The following is a 23716-nucleotide window of genomic DNA, read 5'->3' as shown; positions in this document are numbered from 1 at the left end:
CAATCCCCCATTGACCAAGACCCTGGCTTTGGGTGTAGAATATATACCTTTCAAGATTTTGCAAACGTTAAAGCCCAGATTAAAAGATTTGTCCACAGCCTGCAGATAACCCCAATTCACTTGATCAAATGCTTTGGGAGCATCCAAGGCCATTACTGCCAGTGTGAGCTCATAAGCAGAGACCAAATCAATAGACCCAATAAGCGTATACTTAAGCTCTTTCAAAGACCTACCCTTTTGATCCTCATGTACCAGTTGTGACATAATCTTTCTGGCATAACCTTTGCAAAAAGCGTATAATCACAAATCAGAATTGATATGGGCCTATAAGCATCCCAGTTTTTGGGGCATTTGCCTAGTTTGGTGATTTGAGTTATAATAGCCTCTTTCCGGGATTCCAGCATTACAGCATCTGTCAAAAGTATTGCGTTGATGAGCTTACCTAGCATAGAATTCAGTACACTGGCCAAAGCTCTACAAACATCTTTGGGAAGACCATCTGGTCCTGGTGCCCTTCCTTTCTTACCTCCCCCAATCGCCTCTTCCAATTCCCTACTGCTTATCCTATCATTCAGCAATTCCCTTTTCTCAGCTGTTAGAGGGTCAAAATGACCTTGACTCAACCAAGTCAGTACCTCTCCCTCTGTCACAGTCAGGCCTTCCTGGTACACTTTCCCAAAATGCCGATAAAATGCCAATCCAATATCCTGACTATCTCCGAGAAGGTTTCCTGATTGCTCACACCTAATTTCTTTAATAGTATTCCTGACTCGGTTATTCTCAGCTTTCCAGGCTAACAAATTACCACATCCTTCCCTGTACAAAAAATAAGCCAGTCGACTAGACTCCCATCTCTTCCTAACCCTATCCTGTAAAATTCTGGTCAGGTTTATTTTTGTAATCATTATCTCACCTAGTGTCTTCTCCTCGTCTACCTGATTTCTTGAAGTAATCAAGTCTTTATCTAGAATCCGAATTTGCTCCTCTAATTCTAACACCTCTTTGTGATAAGCTTGCTTTTTTGCTGCTGCTAGGGCATCCAGTCTACTTCTTATATAGGCCTTATATGAGTCCCAAACTACCCCAATCGCAGATGAACCCAGATTGTTACCAAAAAACTCCTTCGTTTTTTCCGTTATAGTATCTATAACCCCTTTTTCTAGTAATATCATGAGATCCAATGTCCATCTTGACTGACCAACCCCCTCACCCATCTTTATGTGTAGTAGTATTGCTGAGTGGTTTGACAGGTGTATCCCTGCAAGTTTCACATCTACAACTTGATCCTATATATAAATATTCAATACATGACTGGTGTCTATTGTAAAATGTGAATCCTTTCTGAGTCCCTGCCCTGAGTTGCCAAATATCAAAGAGTCCCATTTGCACCATTACTAATAATATCAGTTTAGACATGTTGGGGTTAACCATTGCTCTACTGTTCAGGTCCTGTCTATTTTATGATCCTGCACCATCTCCTACCATGATGATTGGGTCTGGAAAGTTTGAAAGCTTAGTACATAATTCTTCTAATGGGCCTCTGTCATCCTGATTAGGACGAAAGTATCCCACTAGCGTATAATTCTGCCCCAAATTCTTTATTTTACCACCAGCCATGTACCTGCTATGTTTGAGACGCTACCCTCCACGGAAATGTTTGTCCCTTGTTCCACCCCTTTTGTAACTGCCATGTGTCTGGTATATGCTGCCTGTAAAATCCAACTTTTGGCTTTAAAAACCTCTCTACATTCATCCTTCATCAGGAGCGTCTCTTGTAAGATGACAATTTATGCAGGACAGTTCCTTAAATAGTGCAGTACCCTCTCCTGCCTCCCCTTCACCTGAAGCTCATTCAGATTCCACAAAATATTTTTCATCTCCTTTGTTCCGTTCTCAGCCATCATCTCTAAAGTCGAAATTCAAACAATGGTAGGGTACCAACGAGACATCCGAGGATTTTCTCCCTTATGCTCCTCAACCTGTGCACCCTACACCCTCCCTTGCCCCGTGGAAAACCCAACCCAGATTTCCATGGCCAAACCCCTTTAGGTGCCCCCCTAAGTGCGCCTCGGAAAACCGAAAATAATTCTCATACCTGAAAGAAATTAATTAACTTTTATGTTAGTTTTAACACATCAGTATCCCATAATTCATATAATCTTACTAGCCCCCAGGCTGAAGCTTTTCATTAATCTTATCCACCTCTTCAACAAAACAAAATGTATGCATTTTGTTATTATGCATCACTTTAAAAAAAGGTGTCAATTTTAACTGAACTGGTGCCCTAATTTTTAAAGGCTCTATTCTTTTCCCTAACTCCCACTGTCTATTAGAGGTAACGCTAGACAGGTCCGGTCTGATTTCAAAGCTAACCCCATCCACTTCCATCGTTGTTTTCCTCAATGCCTTGGACAAGATCTTCTCCTTTAGCTTATAAGTTAGAAAATTAACTAAGATTCTCCTTGGCTTGGTCCAATTTGCGTTGAGTCTGTAGGGGACCCTGTAGATCCTTTGAATGTCTCTCGTAATCTTCTCTTCGGTTTCCTCCAGCTGCAGTTCCCTTTTAATCAATTGAACTGTATAATTTTTGATGTCTTCTCCTTCCTTGCCCTCCAGAATTCTTAGGATCTTTAAATTATTCCTTATTTGGAAATTATTTAACCTTTCAGCCCTCTCCTGTTGCTCGCTCACCCTTGTTTTGAGACCCTCAATTTCGACCGTATTAACCTTCACTGTTTCTTTAAGGCCTCTTACCTCACCTTCTAAATTCGATGTTCTGTTACTCAAGTCATTAATTTTCTTTTACTATAGTTTAAAGGCCGATCTAATCTCTTTCGGGTTAGTCTCTGAAAGTTCGAATCTACTCCTTATTTTAAGCGTGAGAGTAGTAAGAAGCGCACTAATGGAGAAGTCCCCGCTCACCACACTACTTGGGCACCCCTCTGCTTCACCCCCAACAACCTTCTCACTTTTATCCTTCTCACTCTGTCTCTGAGTATCCTTGAAACTTAGATTTCACCTTCCACAGGCTCCATAATTCTCCCTACTTCTTCTGACTTCTTACTCAATTCTTCCTGACCCCCCTTGGTTTGCGTCAAATTACTATTCCTTAAAATAAATAAGGGGTTTTTGGAAGACCTTAAAACAGGTCCTGAGCAAATTATTAACCTTTATCTTGTGATTGGGGATGGACTTTTTTAGTATATTTTTATGAGAATAACCTCTTTACCTGATATCTCTTTAAAAAGTCCAGTCCTATTTGCTTCTTTTGCATTCACCTCCTATTTTCTCACTACTTCCCCCTCCTCAATTTCAAATACAGGTTTTATCAGCTCAGAGACCGCCTCACCACTGCCTCTCCCTGTATTCCTAGGAGTGTATCTTGATACTCCCTTAGAGTCTGCTGTGCCAGCTCCCCCCCTCAGGGCTCTTTTCTTGCTCTTACTCGTCTTCCCTCTTTTACCGAGCTTTTTTCCTGGTGCTTTTGACCTGTCAATTATGACAGCTGGGTCCGGACCTCAGCACTATCCCTGCTACCCACACCGCACTCCACCTGCTCACTGCTACCTGCTTCCTCTGCTGTCCCTGATTCCTCCTCTTCTGTCCCGGAAGAGAAACCTAGCAGCAGTGGGCTGGCACCTTCGTAGCTCCAGTGCCGCCCTCACCCACAGCTGTTCTGCTGTGTTGCCAAGTTCCACAAATGCTGCCCCTGATAGACCCACAAGGCCCAGGAGCCTCCAGGAGCCTCCGGGCCGACCCATGCTGCAAGTGGGTTACTGCTTCAACCATATACCTCAGGTTAGTTTCCAGTTAGTTTGCCAATCTTTTTTGTGCATTAGAAATCTGAAGCACACCTTGGGCTCACCCGCGACCCGCCAACTAGCCGGCTGCCTTGTTTTCCTGATAGACCCTCCGTGGTGGAATCTTTTGATCAGTGTATAGTGGGATATGATGTTGAAGGCTGCCGAGGGGTCGAGGAGGATCAAAGCAGCTGTTCTCCTTGTTTGAGTAGGGTTCAGATGTAATCAGTGGCTGTGATCGAGGCAGTTTTGGTGCTGTGATTGCTGTGGAAGATGGAGTGGGAGGCATCAAGTTGCTTGTTCTGCTCCTAGTGTGTCATGAGTTGATTTGGTGATGATCTTTTCCAGTACCTTTACTGGGAATGAGAGCATGAAGCTTGGCCGGTAGTTTTTGAGTTTGCTGGGTTCGAGTTTTTTAGCAGTGATCTGGCATTGTCAGATATTTGTAGGCATCAGGAAATGTTGCGGTGGCGATAGAGGTATTGAGCAGGGTGGTGAGTTCCTGGCCGTTCCTTTGGTTTCCGAGGTTGAAGATGTGATGCAGGCATGGGCCTGTAGGAGCTCACAATTGGATTGACAAAGGGCTCAACTGGAACCAAAAGCAGCTAGGGCAGAGTTCATCATACCATGCCCCATAATGCAAGGAGGGAGCCCAAGTACCACAAGGAGGGGCTTAGGAAGGATAGTTTTTGAATGCTGAAAATTGATGTATTAAAACATGTTTTGTTTGTCTACTCCTTTCGACTACTCCCTTTTTCTTACTATAACTGTTTCATTATGCATCTCTTATTTTTACTTCCAGATTTTTCCTTTTCTCCTTCCCTTCTCTTTCATATCTCTTTTTCCTTGGTCCCTACACAGAATAACCAGTTCAGTTGAGGTTTCACTACTACATTCCTATTACTCTTAACTTAAACCGAGACACATGCAATAATTCTGGAATTGAAGCCCTCTCATCCCAACTTCTATTGTATGCTTACAAAAACTGTGTACATTTTCTCCCCAAGTAGGATAATCAAATGCCTTTATTGCCCTATATTTGTTCCTATAATGTCTCAAAGAACATTTGTCTTTAAAAACGCACCCCTGTGCACAGTATTGCAAGATAGATCAGTGAAATACGGACTTATTTTTGTTATATGTAGGTCCACAAGATAAAATATAATTGACAGTGTTAACAAAGCCTTTTATGCATCTCAGATTGATAACATGAGGAACACTGATTTGCTAATTGTATCATATGTTTTTTTAATAAGTCGCTAAAAGGAGACTAGCATCCAAAGAATGAGCTTTTTAAGAAAACCTATAATTTATCGTGTCATCTTTTCCAGAAAGCGAATATGGAGGGAACATAACCCTAAATGCAGATGGCTGTAGCCCTGCACTTTCCTCCAAACATTTGGATGCAGAATGTGGCATTCCATTGCCCTCAATTACCCTGTACAAATCTACACATACCCACAAACATACAGGGACAGGCACAAAGTGCTTTGTTGATTTTAAATGAATTTCCGGTTTCTCTCCTCTCAAATGGACAGTGGCGTTTGCTGCCACTAAAACTTAGTGGGGCAGCGCACGGGAGAATAATAGAAAATAGAGAACATACCTGCCACTGCCAGACAGCGCCTCGGTCCTCCTATGCTCCCCTTCCCACCCAAAGCCGATGCTGCTCTCATGCTAATACCCACCATGAGAGAAGAGCCGGGATTAGTCTGAGAGGGCTGAATGCTGCTCAGTTAGGGACAGGGAACCTGTGCCTCTTCTCCCACTTGGCTGTGCAAGACAATTAGGTTAGAGAAATATAATTGTGCATGTAAGTGAGCGGCTTAGAGCCCTCAAACAAGGACATCAAAGACACCCCATGGCAGTACATGCAGCAGAATGTAAGGCACAAAGGCAACACTAATGATTCAGCTTCCATGGGATAGATCATACAGTCCATGATCCTCAAAAAGATAATACATACCTTACGATGCAAAGAAGTCATGTGAATAATGCGTTTTAAGTCAGTTGAACTGGGCCTTAATACTGGTCATGTGTGAAATGAAAAATTATTATGTATAGAAATAAAGTATTGAAAGACAATAGATAGATGGAATGACAACAATGAAAAGCCTGCACCCCTTTTGATTATATGAATTGGTTCACCCATGATGAATGCTACCCTGCATGTTGAGTGATAACTGTAATAACACTGAACTATTATTGTTTGACTGTGTCATTGGAAACATTTCATGTGAATAGAATGTAATTTTTAAATAATGTTCCACACATATATAACTACAATATACAATTCACATTTAACTGAACGCATCAGATATAATTAGCATGAACTTGCAAGGTGTGATAACATTTTAAGATACAGGATTGCGATCTTGCCTAATACAATATTAATAAGGCTTGGAAATTCGCCCCAAGTATAGACTAAGTACGGTTATGGATCACAGCACTCACAAACATTTCAATGTAATACATATTGGCACATCACAATAGTGGTGACTACAATATAGGGATATAACATCAGTTCAAGTATGTACAACTACAAAGTAGGCACATCCATCACGGCGGCCATTCTGGAAGGATACAAAATGTAGTACTACAACGTACTAGATCTGCTGTCTGGCAACTATGTTGACTACCTTTGGGGGTACACTTGCAACACGGATCTGAGTTGTTGAGATGCGTGTAGTGTGCTTGTGAATACATGCCAGATCAAGAGAATAGGTAAGCTCATCATTATGGGATGTGGACGATTAAATGATTGTTGTATGTGACCGGAAATAGATAATATAAATGCCACAGGTTCCTCATATTTGTGGCAGCAATTTCATATATTACCCAGGAGAAGTCGGCATCAACTGCCTAAGTGGGTAGTGGGTAAGAGATAGAGGAAGAGATAGCCCCAGGCATAGGAAGTAATGGCCTTGAGGGCACCACTGTACTGGGTAATTGCCTAATGCCCGCTAAGACCAATCTGGCACTGGTCCCACCTTTCAAGCAGCATTAGTGTGCTTTACACTCTACAAGGCTACAGCCATCTGCATTTAGGGTTGTGTTCTAGCATTACCTCATTTCTGTTAGAGAAATGCTTTGAACAGCCCGTGGTTTAAGGTAAACAGTTGATTGTAGGAATGGGTGTCTGTTCGTCCTGTTAGCCTTAGGGTGGTCTTCCCCAAACCTTTTTTGCCTTCAACCATCCTATTTTGTACTGATCTAATTTTTTGCCGGCCTTAAGACTCTTCTCATATTACCACTTCTAACCAGTTCTAAGGTGTTGTGTTCTCTCCTTTAAACATGGTAGAATTGACTTACACTCAATTGGCATATTTAATGTACTTATAAGTCCCTAGTAAATTAGTACTACATGTACCCAGGGCCTGTAACTTAAATGCTACTAGTACTGCCAGCCACACCTTTTGTTCCACTCTCTTAAGTAGCCCTTTAAACATGTATCTGGCCTGCCATTGCAGCCTGTGTGTGCAGTTTTAAGCTGCCATTTCAACCTGGCAATGAAAACCTTTAGTTGGGCCTAAACATACCTTTTAAATACACATAAGACACCCGTAAGGTAGGCCCTAGACAGCCCAGAGGGCAGGGTTCAGTGTATTTAAAAAGTAGTACATGCACTTTTAAGTATTACTTTTGCATTTAGTGAAAAACTCTCACGTTCGTTTTTTCATTACTGCAAGGCTTGCTTCTCCCATAGGATAAGATTGGATTTACCTTATTACATTTACTAAGCTATAACTTCCAAATGTGAACAGGTAGCCAGTTCATGTATAGTTTCTTTTTGAATTGTAATGGACAATCCTCTCTTATGGTTCAGTCGGATTTTTAGTTAGAATTTAGAAAATGGCACTTATAGAAAGTTGCTTATTCATGAAGGCAGGACGCACACCTCTTCTTCCAATGATCTTGAACTTTAATTTTTAAACCAATTTATCCTTTTTAATCCTTAGGTGCATGCAATTTACTGTAGTGCTATGCCCTAAGCACAGGGGTACTAACTTCATCAGAGGTGGGACTGTCTCCAGTCCCCAGAAATGCACAGCAAAAACTCCCCTTTGGGCTGTACCTATTTACGAACATAATTTTTTTGTACTTATTCCACATTTATCCATAGTAAACCGAAATATTTGTCATCAGTATTCCAAATCTTCCACAAACGAGAAAAAGCACTTCATGTACACGTTAATTTCCAAGTTTGTACTATTCTAATGGTGTCACTAGGACTTTAACCAAGAATATGACGAAAACGTGAATTCATTTTAGGCAGTTTTTATTGTCACATAACCCAATGCATTTTTGGAATCCAGCCCTTCTTCGGGGGTCACTGTAAATTATAAAAATGCAACAAGATTACTAAACTGTTTACCCCTATTGGTACATTTTTCACATTTATCTCTTACTTCTCATAGAAAAGACATCGCAATATATCCTAAGTAAATCTACACATGTTGACCCAAAAAGTACAGCCTCAGTCTCGAACCCCTATTATGTGCACATTACTTCATGCTGCATTATCGCACTAAGCCACCCCTTCTCCTAATGACCTACGCCCTTCTTTTCTTAACTCAGCTAACAGTTTTCGCAATGCGCTGACAAAATGCGTAAAAAAACCTGTTTATCAAGCAGTATAAACTCTGTGTTATGTGCCATAGACTTATAGCCTCAAGTCTAACAAGAAAACAAGCAGTAAATCTTATCTTTAACACGTTTTAAACTAGCGGTGTTTAACCTAGGTGACCTCGTTTAGGAGCTTTTAGAAAAGCCCCATGTCCATTTCATTCGTAAATAAACTGTTTTCCTGTCTTACACGTACCTGCCATCCCAACATGAACAGCTACATTGCCTCACTGCTAAAAAGAGAGTTACCATACCACCCGTCCTCCCTCTCTTTTTGAACAATATGTGTTGCGCTCCGATTGGTCCAAATAGGACGAAATGTTCACCCTCTCTCACCTGGCAAAGTAATTGCACCTGAGATCTGTGCTTCCACAAAACTACATCTCCCACCATTCCATAGTCCCATGTGTAATTAACTCAACTAAAACGGACATCTATAATCACAGAAGTAAAGATTACATTAATCCGATAATACTTTTTGAAAACATGCTACTTATGTCTCATTCTTAAACAGTCCGATATTTAAATCCAGTTCTCTTGCTGCAATCCCCATGAACCATGATGTTGGTCTTGGTGCGCGATCTCGTGTAGTCACACAAAGTTCCAATCTTATCCTTGTGGGTGCAGCCCTGGTTTTGGGCTACAGTTATGATGCTTATTCATGAAGGCAGGATGCACACCTCTTCTTCCAATGATCTTGAACTTTAATTTTTAAACCAATTTATCCTTTTTAATCCTTAGGTGCGTGCAATTTACTGTAGTGCTATGCCCTAAGCACAGGGGTACTAACTTCATCAGAGGTGGGACTGTCTCCAGTCCCCAGAAATGCACAGCAAAAACGCCCCTTTGGGCTGTACCTATTTACGAACATTATTCGGGACGGGTGGTATGGTAACTCTCTTTTTAGCAGTGAGGCAATGTAGCTGTTAATGTTGGGATGGCAGGTACGTGTAAGACAGGAAAACAGTTTATTTACGAATGAAATGGACATGGGGCTTTTCTAAAAGCTCCTAAACGAGGTCACCTAGGTTAAACACCGCTAGTTTAAAATGTGTTAAAGATAAGATTTACTGCTTGTTTTCTTGTTAGACTTGAGGCTATAAGTCTATGGCACATAACACAGAGTTTATACTGCTTGATAAACAGGTTTTTTACGCATTTTGTCAGCGCACTGCAAAAACTGTTAGCTGAGTTAAGAAAAGAAGGGCGTAGGTCATTAGGAGAAGGGGTGGCTTAGTGCGATAATGCAGCATGAAGTAATGTGCACATAATAGGGGTTCGAGACTGAGGCTGTACTTTTGGGTCAACATGTGTAGATTTACTTAGGATATATTGCGATGTCTTTTCTATGAGAAGTAAGAGATAAATGTGAAAAATGTACCAATAGGGGTAAACAGTTTAGTAATCTTGTTGCATTTTTATAATTTACAGTGACCCCCGAAGAAGGGCTGGATGCCCGAAATGCATTGGGTTATGTGACAATAAAAACTGCCTGAAATGAATTCACGTTTTCGTCATATTCTTGGTTAAAGTCCTAGTGACACCATTAGAATAGTAGAAACTTGGAAATTAACGTGTACATGAAGTGCGTTTTCTCGTTTGTGGAAGATTTGGAATAATGATGACAAATATTTCGGTTTACTATGGATAAATGTGGAATAAGTACAAAAAAATAATGTTCGTAAATAGGTACAGCCCAAAGGGGCGTTTTTGCTGTGCATTTCTGGGGACTGGAGACAGTCCCACCTCTGATGAACTTATAGAAAGTTAGCATTTTCCTGCCTTACCCATTTATTACATGTAGCCTTTCTCTGGGTCACATTACTGGGTGTAGCTAACATTTGGGCGCTTTGTGCATTCCTCCTAGAAAGCCACTCACAAAAGAGATCTTAAGTGTTCCTGGATGGGCCATCACTTGGTAGGATAGGAGGGCAGAATTGTGCTGCCAGGGCAGGCAGAAGAGGCAGGAAGCCAGTGTACATCAAAGCGAAAGCTCTAAAAGCTTCCCATACTTCAAAGGAGGAACCAGGTATAATTATTGGACTTTATACACCAGCTCTTCAGCACACTTCTGGATCTAGGGACAACCTGCCAGGAAGAAATAATGTTGTGCTACTTAAAGAATTGCCAGTCTGGTGGACCGCTGCCTCCTAGATTGCTGCCTTGCTGGATTGCTGTCCTGCTACCCTCCTGTTTGATTCAAAGGAATTTGAACATTAGCTTGAACCCAGGACTCCCAGACTGACTCCAGGGTCCTAGTCTGCTGGCCTTCTATTCAGAGCCACAGAGACATAACATGCTCCGAACCACCTGTACCAGCACCTACATCCTACTGGAGCCACAAGTGGTGCCCCTCAGGCCTTGAACACATGGTGTGTCCTCAGTGGAGCTGAATTGAAGATTATGGGCTCTTCACAACAGCAAATGGGTCTATTGATGCTAAAACCTTGCAGCTCACACAGCCCGTCAATGTGATGTTCTGTCAACCTGACCCTTTGTGCTACAGCATCAACTGCTCGTGCAAAGGGCCACAGCAAAGTTTAAGCCCGACCGTCCGTGATGAAAACAGAATATTACTGCCACATATATTCCCATCTGTGATGGCCTGCCTGCTTTTCACACTACAATGATGATAGTAAGCAATGCCTACTTGCTAGCGAATTGGACCTTGTGCACTGGACTGAGAAGGTCCCTGTATCTGACATGCACTCCATCAAGGCTGACCTGAACTTATGACTTTTCATCCCAGTGTTGCACGAAGAGGTAACTGCGAGTGGTGCTTTTTTCCATTTTGGGACTACTTTCACTTAAATCTGTAAACTGAATACCACAGGTTCTACTGATTGGAGTTTTGTCATTTTGGTCTTGTTTTATTTAATAAAAGCTACTCTTGTAGTAATCTGCTGCAGGATCCTTTTTGTTGTGTGTTTTCATTTTATTACTGTTTGAACTGTGCACAAATAATTTGCACGTTGCCTTTCAGTTAAGCCTGACTGCCATGTGAAAGCTACCAGAGGGTTAAGCACAGGTCAATTTGGGGCTTGCTTGTGTTTCACCCTGACAAGAATTGTGGTTGCTGCTTCAGTAGGGTTTTACCTCCCTCAACCACTAACCCAATTTCTTACAGTGCAATTGGAAGGTAGGCAACCAGAATGTGACAGTTGTAACTTAATTCCTTGTGCTGATTTCTCTGACTTATTTTGCTGCCTGAAAATTGCAGGACCCTGAGTGAGAAAGAGAGGAGTGAAGGGCACAGGTTTCCCCACTTGAGGGTACCAAGGGTCGAAATGCTGCACTCTTGCTTTGCTGTGAGTGCTGTGAAATATCTAAAGCAACATATTCTCCTTGCTGCGTGCAGATGTCAATGGCCTTGGCCTATCTTCTGCCACCAATAACATTGCACTTAAATCTTGCTGTATCCACTCTTTGTGTTTTAGGGAAGCTTACGCTGTTCCAGCTGTACTATGCCTGTTCAAGGAGTTTGAGGGAGCCTTCTGCATATGCTGCTGTCTGCGCTCTGTACACTGCTATGAACTACTGAATATCAGTTGTGTAACACCACTTAATTTGAACTGTGTTCACAATTAAACATTTTAGAAGTATATGCCACCACGTGAAGGGACCCAGAAGCTTTTTTTTCTCAAGGAAGGATCGGAGTAAAACAGTCTTACACACACTGCACTAGAGTGGAGGACACCAGTTAGGGTATCATATACATGGCGTAACGGAGCATATATGTTGAGACTCCAGATTTAGGTGGGAGACACCAGATTTAGGTCGGTGTACGGCAAAATTGCTTTTTTCTGGCTTTTTCACACTTAACACTTCCTCCACTTCAATGCAAGCTAAAGTGGAAAATAGCCCGACATTATTTTTACTAATCTTCCTCTCATCTAATCTGAAATGGTGCCACGAACGAAGGGATAATAATAAAGTTGTTGCTTCTGAAGAAAAAAGCAGAAGAGTGCGAGGGCTAAATGTCTTTAAAACCCAGGTTTTTAGTAGGTGTCTAAATAGCAAGAAAATGCATACCCTCCATATGTGACCGTGGCGACTTATCTTTAAGCTTGTTGGTGTGATACAAATATATATATATACATATATGTATAAAACGGGCAGCTAGTTCTGATGGCCTTATTATTGGAGGCACCACATCAAATATTAATAACACCATGTCAAAGATTGAATAAAACTGCAAACATTGTTCACATTTTAAGGAATACTAACAGCCATGTTATTCCTTGGGATTCATGGCCCTTAACATCCCCCAGTTCCTCAAATTGTCCCTGAACAGCACATTTCTTGAAAATTGTTGGAGTCACCCACTACGCCGGACACACACTCGACCCCGTCTTCTCCTCCAGCAAGGACATTGCCTTCAGCCACGCCACCGGACTCCACTGGACGGACCACAGTTGCGTCCACTTCAGCTTCAAAAGGACCACGATCCACCACCAACAGCAATAGGTTGCTCGCAGAAGCTGGAACAAGATCACAGCCGACCTGCTCGCAACCTCCCTGAGCAAGAACCCACCCACCAGCGCTACGAGCCCCAGCCAAGCTGCCACCAACCTCACGAAGTGGATCAGCGACTGCGCAGACGACCTCGCCCCCCTGAGGACCCTGCCTAGCAGACCCGGCAGCAAGAAAGCCTCATGGCTCACAGACGAACTCAAGAACTCGAAGAAGAACTGCAGAGCCCTTGAGAAAGCCTGGCGCAGAGACCCAACACCGGACAACATGACTGCCCTCAAGCTCGCCACCTGAAAACACCACCAACTGATCCACACCACCAAGAAAACTGCATTCATGGAACGACTGGACAACAACGCACACAACAGCAAGGAACTCTTCAACAACGTTAAACAGCTCTCCAACCCCAACGCCGGAAACAACGACATCATCCCTTCGCAAGACCTCTGCAACTCCCTCACCTCCTACTTCCACAACAAGATCGCGGACATACACAACAGCTTCAGCACTCAACCGACGCACGCCACGACCGAACCACCGCCCCCCCACCAACACCCTCCGCGCCTGGACCCCGATCAGCACCGAAGACACCGTCTGCACGATGAACTCCATCCACTCCGGATCTCCGACCGACCTGTGCCCTCAACACGTCTTCAACAAGGCCGACGCTGTCATCGCACCCCACCTGCGGGACATCATCCACAGCTCCTTCAACACCGCTACCTTCCCGGAGAGCTGGAAGCACGCCGAACTCAGCGCTCTACTTAAGAAGCCATCAGCCAACCCCACCCACCTCAAGAACTACCGACCCATCTCTCTGCTCCCGTTCCACGCTAAAGTCATCGAGAAGACCGTCAACAAGCAGCTGGCCGCCTTCCTCGAGACGAACGGATCCCTTGACCTCTCACAGTCTGGCTTCCGGGCCAACCACAGCACCGAGACCGCCCTGATCGCAGCCACCGATGACATCCGAGCTCTGCTTGACAACGGAGAAACAGCGGCCCTCATCCTCCTAGACCTCTCCGGGACCTTCGACACTGTCTGCCACCGTACCCTAGTACAGCGCCTCAGCAATGTCGGAATCCAAGAGAAGGCACTAGAGTGGACCACCTCCTTCCTCTCCGGAAGGACACAGAGTGTCCGCCTCCTCCCATTCAGATCAGAAGCCACCAAAGTCATCTGCGGCCTCCCTCAAGGCTCCTCACTCAGCCCGACCATCTTCAACGTCTACATAAGTCCCCTCGCAGCCATCGCACGCCAGCACAACCTCAGCATCATCTCCTACGCTGACGACACCCAGCTGATCCTCTCCCTCACCAACGACCCCGCCACCGCCAGAGCCAAGCTACACGAAGGGATGAAAGAGGTAGCCGAATGGATGAAGAACAGCCGCCTGAAACTGAACTCGGACTAGACGGAAGTCCTCATCCTGGGACCCTCACCCTTCGCCTGGGACGACTCCTGGTGGCCCCCCGCACTAGGCAACGCACCCAAACCAACAGACCACACACGCAACCTGGGCTTCATCCTGGACTCCTCCCTCTCCATGACCAGACAAGTCAACGCCGTCTCCTCGTCGTGCTTCAACATCCTAAGCATGCTACGCAAGATCTTCCGGTGGATCCCCACCGAGACCAGGAAGACGGTCACCCAGGCCCTCGTCACCAGCCGACTGGACTACGGCAAATCCCTCTATGCCGGAACCACCACCAAACTCCAGAAGAGACTCCAGCGGATCCAGAACGCCTCAGCACGACCCATCCTGGACATCCCCCGTCGCAACCACATCTCCGGACACCTGAGAGACCTGCACTGGCTCCCTGTCAACTAGAGAATCACCTTCTGTCTCCTCACCCACGCACACAAAGCCCTGCACAACCAAGGCCCAGGTTACCTCAACAGCCGCCTCAACTTCTACGCTCCCAAACGCCAGCTTCGATCGACCGGCCACGCCCTCGCCGCCGTCCCCCGCATCCGAAGAGCCACCACAGGGGGAAGGTCCTTCTCCTACCTCGCCGCCAAGATCTGGAACTCCCTCCCGACTCACCTCCGCCTGACCCAGGACCACCTCGCCTTCAGGAAGCAGCTCAAGACCTGGCTGTTCGAGTAGTAGTGGACCCCCCCTCCTCAAGCGCCTTGAGATCCTCCGGGTGAGTAGCGCGCTATACAAATGCTTTGATTGATTGATTGATTGAGTCATATTTTGGGTACATTTTCTTTTCACCTATATTCTTATCCCGCCTTCCTCTGTATTTTCTTCCAACAGCTTTTTCTAATCTCTGTATTTGGTAACCTTTCCAGTGAGCAGTATACCTTTGACTTTTTTGTTTATGCCAAACTGCATGTTCCACCGTTAACCATTACTTTCAATTGGTATAAAGCTCTCCATTGGCATTAACGACTTTCCTGGCAGAAAAGCAGGGATGACTAATAAGGTTGTATCTATGTACCCTTAGAAAAGAATACAACAGCCAATATGAGCCAACAAAGTTACTTTAATTAGTCTTCACAGCACCACTCTAATGGATACAAAAATACATTCTTACAATACAATCTTATTATTATAAGAGAAAGGCAAACAGTCTGACCCCTATACAAAGATTAGCATGAAGAGTTGTGTAATATAATTTACCACGTTTAGTAAATGTAGGAAAGTCACCCTTTTTTGCCCTGCTCAACCCCATTTTTGTGACTGATGCTGGTGATTGCTGACTCTGAAAGTACCCTGGGCTCTGCTAGCCAGACCCAGGACCAGTGTTCCATCCTGTAAAGGTATATGACAATTGGTATAATTCTAATTGACCATATGGTGTCTGGTGTCATTTCAAACCAGGACTGCCTTACAGGCTGGTTTTAAAATAAAACAATGTCTAAATTTGATTTAGGAATTAAAAGTACTTTCAAAGTCTCAAACTACCTTTTTCTTACTTATATCACCCCTAAGGTCTACCCTAGGTGCCCCTAGGGTGGGTGCATATAAAAGGTGGTTTATATGCCCTGGTATGGACTAACTGCCAAAGTGTTTTTTCCCTATTGTAGTGCTGCTAGCCACAAAGGCTAACATGGGAAGGTGTCATTAAACGTAGTAATGTTTATCTGTGTCTGGGAGCAAGCTAGCAATTTCATTCAAAGTATCAAAATAATGGTTACAATACATCCTACAAATTGTCAAGGATGGATTCTTTATTACAAATACAAAAAAATAGTTTTAGAACTTACTATCCTGAAGTTAACTAAAGCAGCCCTGTAGCATCCTCTTCTGATTGGTTGGCTCCTGACAGTCTGAGCCAAGCTGCGACCTGATTAGGTGTGAAAAGACCTTGGGCTGAAACAATGCAACCATTTTTTGGGAGGAGATCTGCTTCCTGGAGATGCCAGTCAGAGGAAGTGGGCTGGGAAGTGAAGCTGGGCTTCAAAGGCAGTAGAACAGAAGTCATAGGACCCAGGCCATCCCCCACTTCCTTGATCCTCATTTAGATGAGAGCCGCTCTAATTAGATTACGAGAAGTGCTGGATAAGGAGTGCAGTCAGCCACACACACCAAGGAGAGACTTTCTCCATTTAAAATTTTGCAGAACAGTGCATTCTGGGTCACAAATATGCTGCAATTCACAGGAAGTAATCATAGCTGAGGGAAGCAACTTTATCCCTGTCGGTTGTTCTGGTGTTCCCCCCTCTTGCTAAAATAGAGAATAAATAAAGGAGAGCTGCAGAAGCTCCTCAGAACACTGCCTGAACAAAAGAAAAAGAAGGACTGCACTTCTGCTCTCTTGGACTGCACCATAGAAATATTGCGCTCAAAAGAACTGCACCTGCTGCACTCTCAAGGCTCTACAAAGAAAGGGCTATGCCTGACTCAATGGACAATCAGTGGCTTCCATGATCAGCAACAGGTATAACAGAGCTGGAAGCAGTTACCTGCAAGCCCATAAAGAGGATCACCCCAGCTGAACCGTTGCAACTGGATTTTTCCTGGACTCTGCAGGTGCATTGTGGGATATTGAGTACAAGCCCTTCTAAGAGGCAATCCAGAGTATCTGAACTCTTTAACTCAGCTAGTGAACACATATTTATCCAAAGAAACCAAGAAACTACAAGATCAGCAAAGAAAAAAACATTCTGCAAAGTTATGGAGAAAAGCTCTAGGAGGAGACCAGCTAGATGTCGAGAGTCAAGTTGTCATCATCAACCCATGAATTTACCATACCATACTGATTTAATCCTGCTGAAAGCTCCACAGCTCCTCATTGTTGACAACAATGACAAAGACTTCCAGAGACTCACCAAGGCTTTGTGCTTTAGCATGGCGCCGTCGTCAAATTGAACTTCCCGAGGACCGGCCAACAAGCCTGTCGATGAAAGAAAAGCTCTAAGAAAAAGACTAAGTCCAAGGTAAACGTTTGACTGGGACCTAGCACCCAACCTATCTGACCTGCGCCCCATCACCATCAGCATAAAACTTTGACATAGGGCCATATGTATCAAGCAAATTAGCATTCGCAAAGGCCGAAATTCCAAGAATTTCGGCCTTTGCGAATGCTAATTTGCTAAATGGTATGTATGAAACATTTTGGCAGCAAAATAAGGAATCGCAAAATTTGTATTCCTTATTTTTCGATTGCACTTAAGTAATTGCAAATTGTGCGATTCCTTAAATGCAATTTATCAAAGGAAAATTAATTCAAAAATGCCCATAAGGATTCGCAAATTACCACCAACTTCTAGTTGGTGGTAAATTGTGAATTCTTTAAAAAAAGCAATTTATTTAAAATACAAAGGTGCCATATGACGCTCATACATGCCCTTAGGGCATGTATGTGCGCCATATGCCCACACATGTCATTTTCAGGGGTGCAGCAGGGTGTTCTTGTGACACCCCTGCACCCTTGAAAATATTCCTAAATTGCGATTAGCAAATTGCTAATCGCAAATTTCCCCTTCATTCCTTTGGGCCTCCTATGCAATTTAGGAATGTTAAGGAATCGCTAAAAAGAAGCGATTTCCTCCATACATACCATTTTGCGATTTCTAAATAGTGATTCCTTAAAAATCGCAAATGGTCATGATGATACATATGGCCCTTAGTCCTGGTGCAGCACGTTGAGATAGCCACAAGTGGCACTTTAAGCTTTATAGCTCTAAAATGCACATTTTTTGAGGTAATATTTAAAAATTCATATCTCTTGTTCCTTACATTGGATGTTTGTTATTTTGTTGACATTTTATAGAACAAATATTGTCTATTTGTATACTTTTGTGTTACATTTCTATTCTGTTGTGTCTTTTACTTATTTTGTTTTGTTGATATTAGATGCTTTACACATCCCTATCTCCTAAGTTAAGCCTGACTGTTCATTTGCCAAGCTACCAAGGGTTGAGCAAGGATTAACCTATTGAGAATTGACTGCACCAATTAGTAATTGTGGTATTATTACTAGGTAAAGGTGAATACCCCTACCTATCATTAATCCCCTTTACTACACTAAATAACATACCCTGTTCCGCACAAGTTGTAATGTGGACTCCAATGCAAATAGCCCTTCAGGTTTTTTACCTGAATTAATGATCAATACAAGAAATTGAGAACAATGGGTGTAACATGGTTTCCTTCAGCTCCAGTTGAAAACTATATTTGTATTGTTATATCCACAACTGAAACACTCGGAGAAATACAATTAGTATTCTACTTGTAATTGCTACCATGCCTAACATGCTGAACTACCTCCATTTTGCCTGTTTTTTACCACTGCACATTTCTTGAGCACTGAAGTCTAACTGATGTTTGAAGTGTTATATATCAGGAATAGAGTGTACAGCTGGATATGCCTAATTATGTAGATTTGAGCACTAATATAAATTAAGAATCTTTCAGGATGACGTTTAGGTTACATAGCAAAGAATGCATTAAACATTAGAGCATTGGAATGTTGAGAGCTCCACTGAAGACAATGGAGTTGCGGCAGCCTATGCCAACTGATATAGGTATACTGTGCTTAACATTTCCTCTGCCTTTCTCTGTACCCTACCTACTCAAAATATATGGATTGGGAAGGACAAAGCAAAAACGAAAGTCAGAGGCAATGCAGTAGGACAAACAGAGCCTTCACCTTCCCCTCCTTCCAAAACTCAGAGTCACTGGGACTAGTACAAGGAAGGAGTGAATGCTGCTCAGCTCCTGAGTTTCCCCGGCTTAACTGAACTTTTAAAATCAGTTTAGCCAAGCTATAGAAAACCAGGGGCTGATTTCTGACAGCATGAAGAAAAATAAGTGCCGGTCCCTAAAGTTGAGTCCCTGTCAGCCTCATCTGCAACCATCAGTTCAAATTAAGCCCTCTATTAGTTTAGGCTGAAATCACAGAGTAACCGAGGTTGATGAAAAATGCATGTTATATAGTGAATTATGTTTTAAAAAAGGATTATGGAACAATCATTGTTTGGAGTACTGTTAGATTTGGGGGTCTCTAGTTGGCAGAGGTAGGTACATTTGACTAAATAGGGACCCTTGCGTCTAGTCAGGGTAACTAAAATAACCCCTACTCACCCCCTTGGTAGCTTGGCACGAGCAGACAGGCTTATCTCAGAGGCAGTGTGTAAAGCATTTATGAACACAAACAGTAACCCAGAGACAACACTACGGATGGACACCACACAAGTTGTAATATAAAGACTTAACACAAGACCACAAACGGCAAAAAATCCACAATCTGTACTTTAAAAATGGTAGAAATAGCTTAGTTCTCTTTAGATGGTAAATGTGACACTAGAAGTTCAATGTACCTTTGGATGCGTAATGCTATACAGCGAAAGTGTTGCAGGGAAGGTGATGCTTCGGTTCCTTACACGCAAGAATGGTGATGTGTCAAGATGCGTTGGTTCTTCTTGGTGTGGGGAGGTGATGCGTCGGTTTCTTACTGCGCTTCCGTGGCAATGCTACCAGCAGCGCTGTGATGCGATGAAGATCAGGTGCAATGAAACAAAAATGGCGTCTTCTCCTATGATGCGCCACGATGCATGCACGCCCGACGGCTGTGCAGAGACTCAACAATTCTTCTGAGCCGTGACAGGCCCTGCGACACGCTTCTCCGGTGATGCGAGATGCTTCGGCGATGCAATGCGACAGCTGCAGCGACGACACCCTTCTTCAGAGATGCAACGACAGGGGCTGCTGCGGCGACACTCCCCCTGATGATGCGATGGCATCTGATGCGACGGTGACACTCTTCTCCGGCGATGCAAGGCGCTTCTGCAAGACGAAGCGACAGCTGCCGTGGCGACACCCTTCTTCAGTGATGCGACTACAGAGGCTGCGGCATCGACAACCTTCTTCTTCGTGAGTCGCGCTTCCAGCTCCTTGCGACACACAGTCCCTCAGGAAGCCCAACACAACTGTAGGCACTTCCAAAGAACTCTTGGGGAGCTGGTGGGTGAAGTCTGTTGACCCTGAGACATTTTAACAGAATCAAGCTCTATCTCAAGCCCTAGGAGATCCTTCACAACTTGAATGAATGTAGAACACAGTTCTTTCTCCTTTCTTTGGCATTCAGGCAAACACTGCAGGCCAATTCCCCAGACAGCACCCAGCTTAGGGATAGTCTCTTCCTCAGTTCCTCTGGTTCCTCTCCTCAGCAAAGATTTCTTCTTGTTTCCCAAAAGTGATCTAAAGTTCTGGGATTTGGGTCCCCTCTTGTATACTAATTTTCCCTGTGTTGTCAGAGAGGCCTTTGCCTAGTCCAAGCCAGTTCTGGTCAGTCCTGGAGCACTTTGTTGACAATACTCCTTTTTTCCTTTCACAGTGTAGGCCAGGGACATCAGACACACCACAGGAGGTGAAGCCAGTATGGTGGAGGGAAGCCACAGCCCTATTTAGGTCACAGCTGTAACTCATCTGTCCCATCTACATGCAGATCTCTCTATTCAGCCTTGTGCTGACTTATCCTGTCTCCTGGAATCCCCAAGCCACTGTCACTCAAACTCCAGACAAGGAACACACAACCTAGCAGAGGCAAGCTTAGATGGTTAGACAAGAAAATGCCTACTTTCTAAAAGTGGTATTTTCAAACAGAGAATGTTAAAACCAACTTCACTAAAATTTTATAATTCTGAGTTCAGGCATGCTAAACTCGAATTTCTACCTAGTTCCCTGAGTCAGTTAGGATTAAAAGATGTAATAATCAAACTGCCCATTCTGGCCTAACGGGAACAGGTAGCCTTGCAATAGTGAAAAATGAAAATGGCTGTAATTCACTATTAGGACATGCCACACACATCAGGGTCTGTCCTACCTCTCACCTACAATGCACCCTGCACTTGGGCCTACCATAGGGGTGACTAGTATGGAGAAAAGGGAAGGGTTAGGGACTGTAATACACACACACAAACCTTGCTATGGGGGGGGGGACCAGAGGCACCGGGCTTAGGAGCAAGCCAGCCTCCAACCTACTATGAAAACACAAAATTAGGCTGCCCCTACAACTGTAGGAATGCACTCTAGGGGCAGCCTAATTTTGTGTTTTCAAGGGTTAGGGACTGACAGTGGGTGCACTTGCCCAGTCAACATGGCAGTACCAGACTGCACACAGGCTCCGCATTGGCAGACCTGAGACACACTTTTACAGGCTGCTTCTGTGGGTGGCACAACCAGTGCTGCAAGCCCACCAGCAGCATTTAGAGGTAAGGTAATGACTTTATTGCATGATTAATTAAAACCTTCGCAAACAAGTAAAACATTAGTTCACACGATACTTCTTCTCCTTTAAAAGATGTGAAAAGATTACAAATATGTTGTAGTTCAATAAAATTACAAAGGAGTCCAAATTTATAAGTAAAATAGTTCTTCTTGGGGAAAAAGATAAATCAGCATAGGGCTTGTTCTCGTTGGCGGATCCACACCAAGAAATGATATTTGTGGAGAGAACGAGTCAATGAGCTCAAAGCCAGGCCGTACTGACTGCTGGGAGCTTGGCAACCAGGGAGGTATTCATAGGACTTAATCAAAGCGCTAGTAGAGACGGTTGTTGACCTTGGCATTTGGTTTACAAGCCCTGGGCAAACTCAGTGCACTGTACTAGGGTCTGACAAGTAAACAAAACCAGTCAATCATGGAGTCACTAATCCATACAGGAATTTACAATAGAGGGCATATGCACTGTAGCACTGATCAGCAGTGGTAAAGTGCCCAGAGTCATAAAACAGCCAACAACAGGTCAGCAAAAATTACAGGAGGAAGGCAAACAGTTCAGGGATGACCCTGCAAAAAGGGCCAAGTCCAACAAGTACCAAAAACTTCCAATTGAGAGTAAGCTCTGGCATCTATTGAAGGAGAAGCTTAACAGAACAAGGTATATTATATGACACTTAGGCCCGCATTATGAGTGGCCCTATCACTGCAATATTTGCCTGAGTTTGGCAACTCACACCACAATTCTGCAGTTTTCCCCGATAAATTCTGGCAGGTAAAACCTGATAATTTCAAAAACAAAGAACTGCAAGTGGCCAGATGCCTGGGGTTGTTGATTATGGACAATAAAATGTTTATTGTTTCTACTTATACAGTCGCCATAAAGATTCAATGTAATTCCTTCCTGCAGATCCGAGTCCACCTCCATCAAATAGACCTGAAGTATGCACTTCTAATTTGGGTCACACTAAAGTACAGAGACTAGGATAGGACACCCACACATCTTTTACTGACACATCAGAAGGCTTGGTCCTGTTTAGAGATCAATGGAATCTCAGGATCGGGGCCCACAGAAGGGCCATGTTCCGTATAACCACTGACACAACATGGGGAGTCACATATGGCACCGTTCTGGAGGGTGCAAGACTGAATAACTGCATCTTGTGGCTGACCTCATGTAGCACAGAAGACCAACACCGAGGGCCTCACCTTGGGCAGTGAGCAGAAAACATCGGAAATGAATCAGACCTAGCTTCGGGATATTCTGAAGTGAATCCAGTACTGTTCCTGGTCTGGGCATCACCCGTGGGAGAGCAGAGATTGCAGAGAATATTACATAAAAACTGCTGACATATATACAACAAGACCACCTATTGGGCATTGGCCACCTGTGGAAACTACAAAGATATTGTTGGACTTGGACCTTTCAGCAGGGTCCGCCCCAACATTTATGACTTTACCATCATGTTTTTTAACATGTTTTTGGTGGATTTTATGACTCTGAACACTTTACCATTCCTAACAAGTGCTAAAGTACCTGCACTCTCTCCTTTAACATGGTTGAATTGGCGTGCACATTTAATGTACCTTTAAGCCCATATTCAAGTGGTACTATTTTGCACTGGGGCTGTAAATTAAATGCTACTATTGGGCATGTAGTACTGATTGAGACACCCACTTAATTAGCTGTTTAAATATGCCTCATGTCTGCCATTGTATCCTGCTTGTGCAGTTTACGCTACTAATTCTACCTGGGAAAATAAACCTTCCTTTTTAATACATATACGTCATCCCCTAGGGTAGGCCCTAAACAGCCAAGAGCACAAGGTGCAATGAATTTAAAAAGTGGAAATGTACTTTTAACTTTTACATGTCCTGTTTGTGAAAAACACTTAAATATACATTTCACTGTGGCAAAGCCTACCTCTCCCTTAGGATAACATTTGCACTCATATTACATTCAATAAGTGCTAACTTAAAATTGGGTAGTATGCAAATGGCGGTTCTGTCGGATTGTACTCAATTTCTTTGCTCAATAACTACTATGCTCAGTATTTTCTCATATGTACTTTTTCTTAACAAACATGGAAATACTTTTATGAAAAATGCACACACCAAACGTTTTTTCTGTAAGCAAAGT

The sequence above is a fragment of the Lissotriton vulgaris genome, chromosome 7 (genome assembly GCF_964263255.1).
Source record: "Lissotriton vulgaris chromosome 7, aLisVul1.2, whole genome shotgun sequence".
Lineage (NCBI taxonomy): Eukaryota > Metazoa > Chordata > Amphibia > Caudata > Salamandridae > Lissotriton > Lissotriton vulgaris.
The sequence above is the reverse complement of the archived record's forward strand: the minus strand, read 5'-3'. Positions refer to the sequence as shown.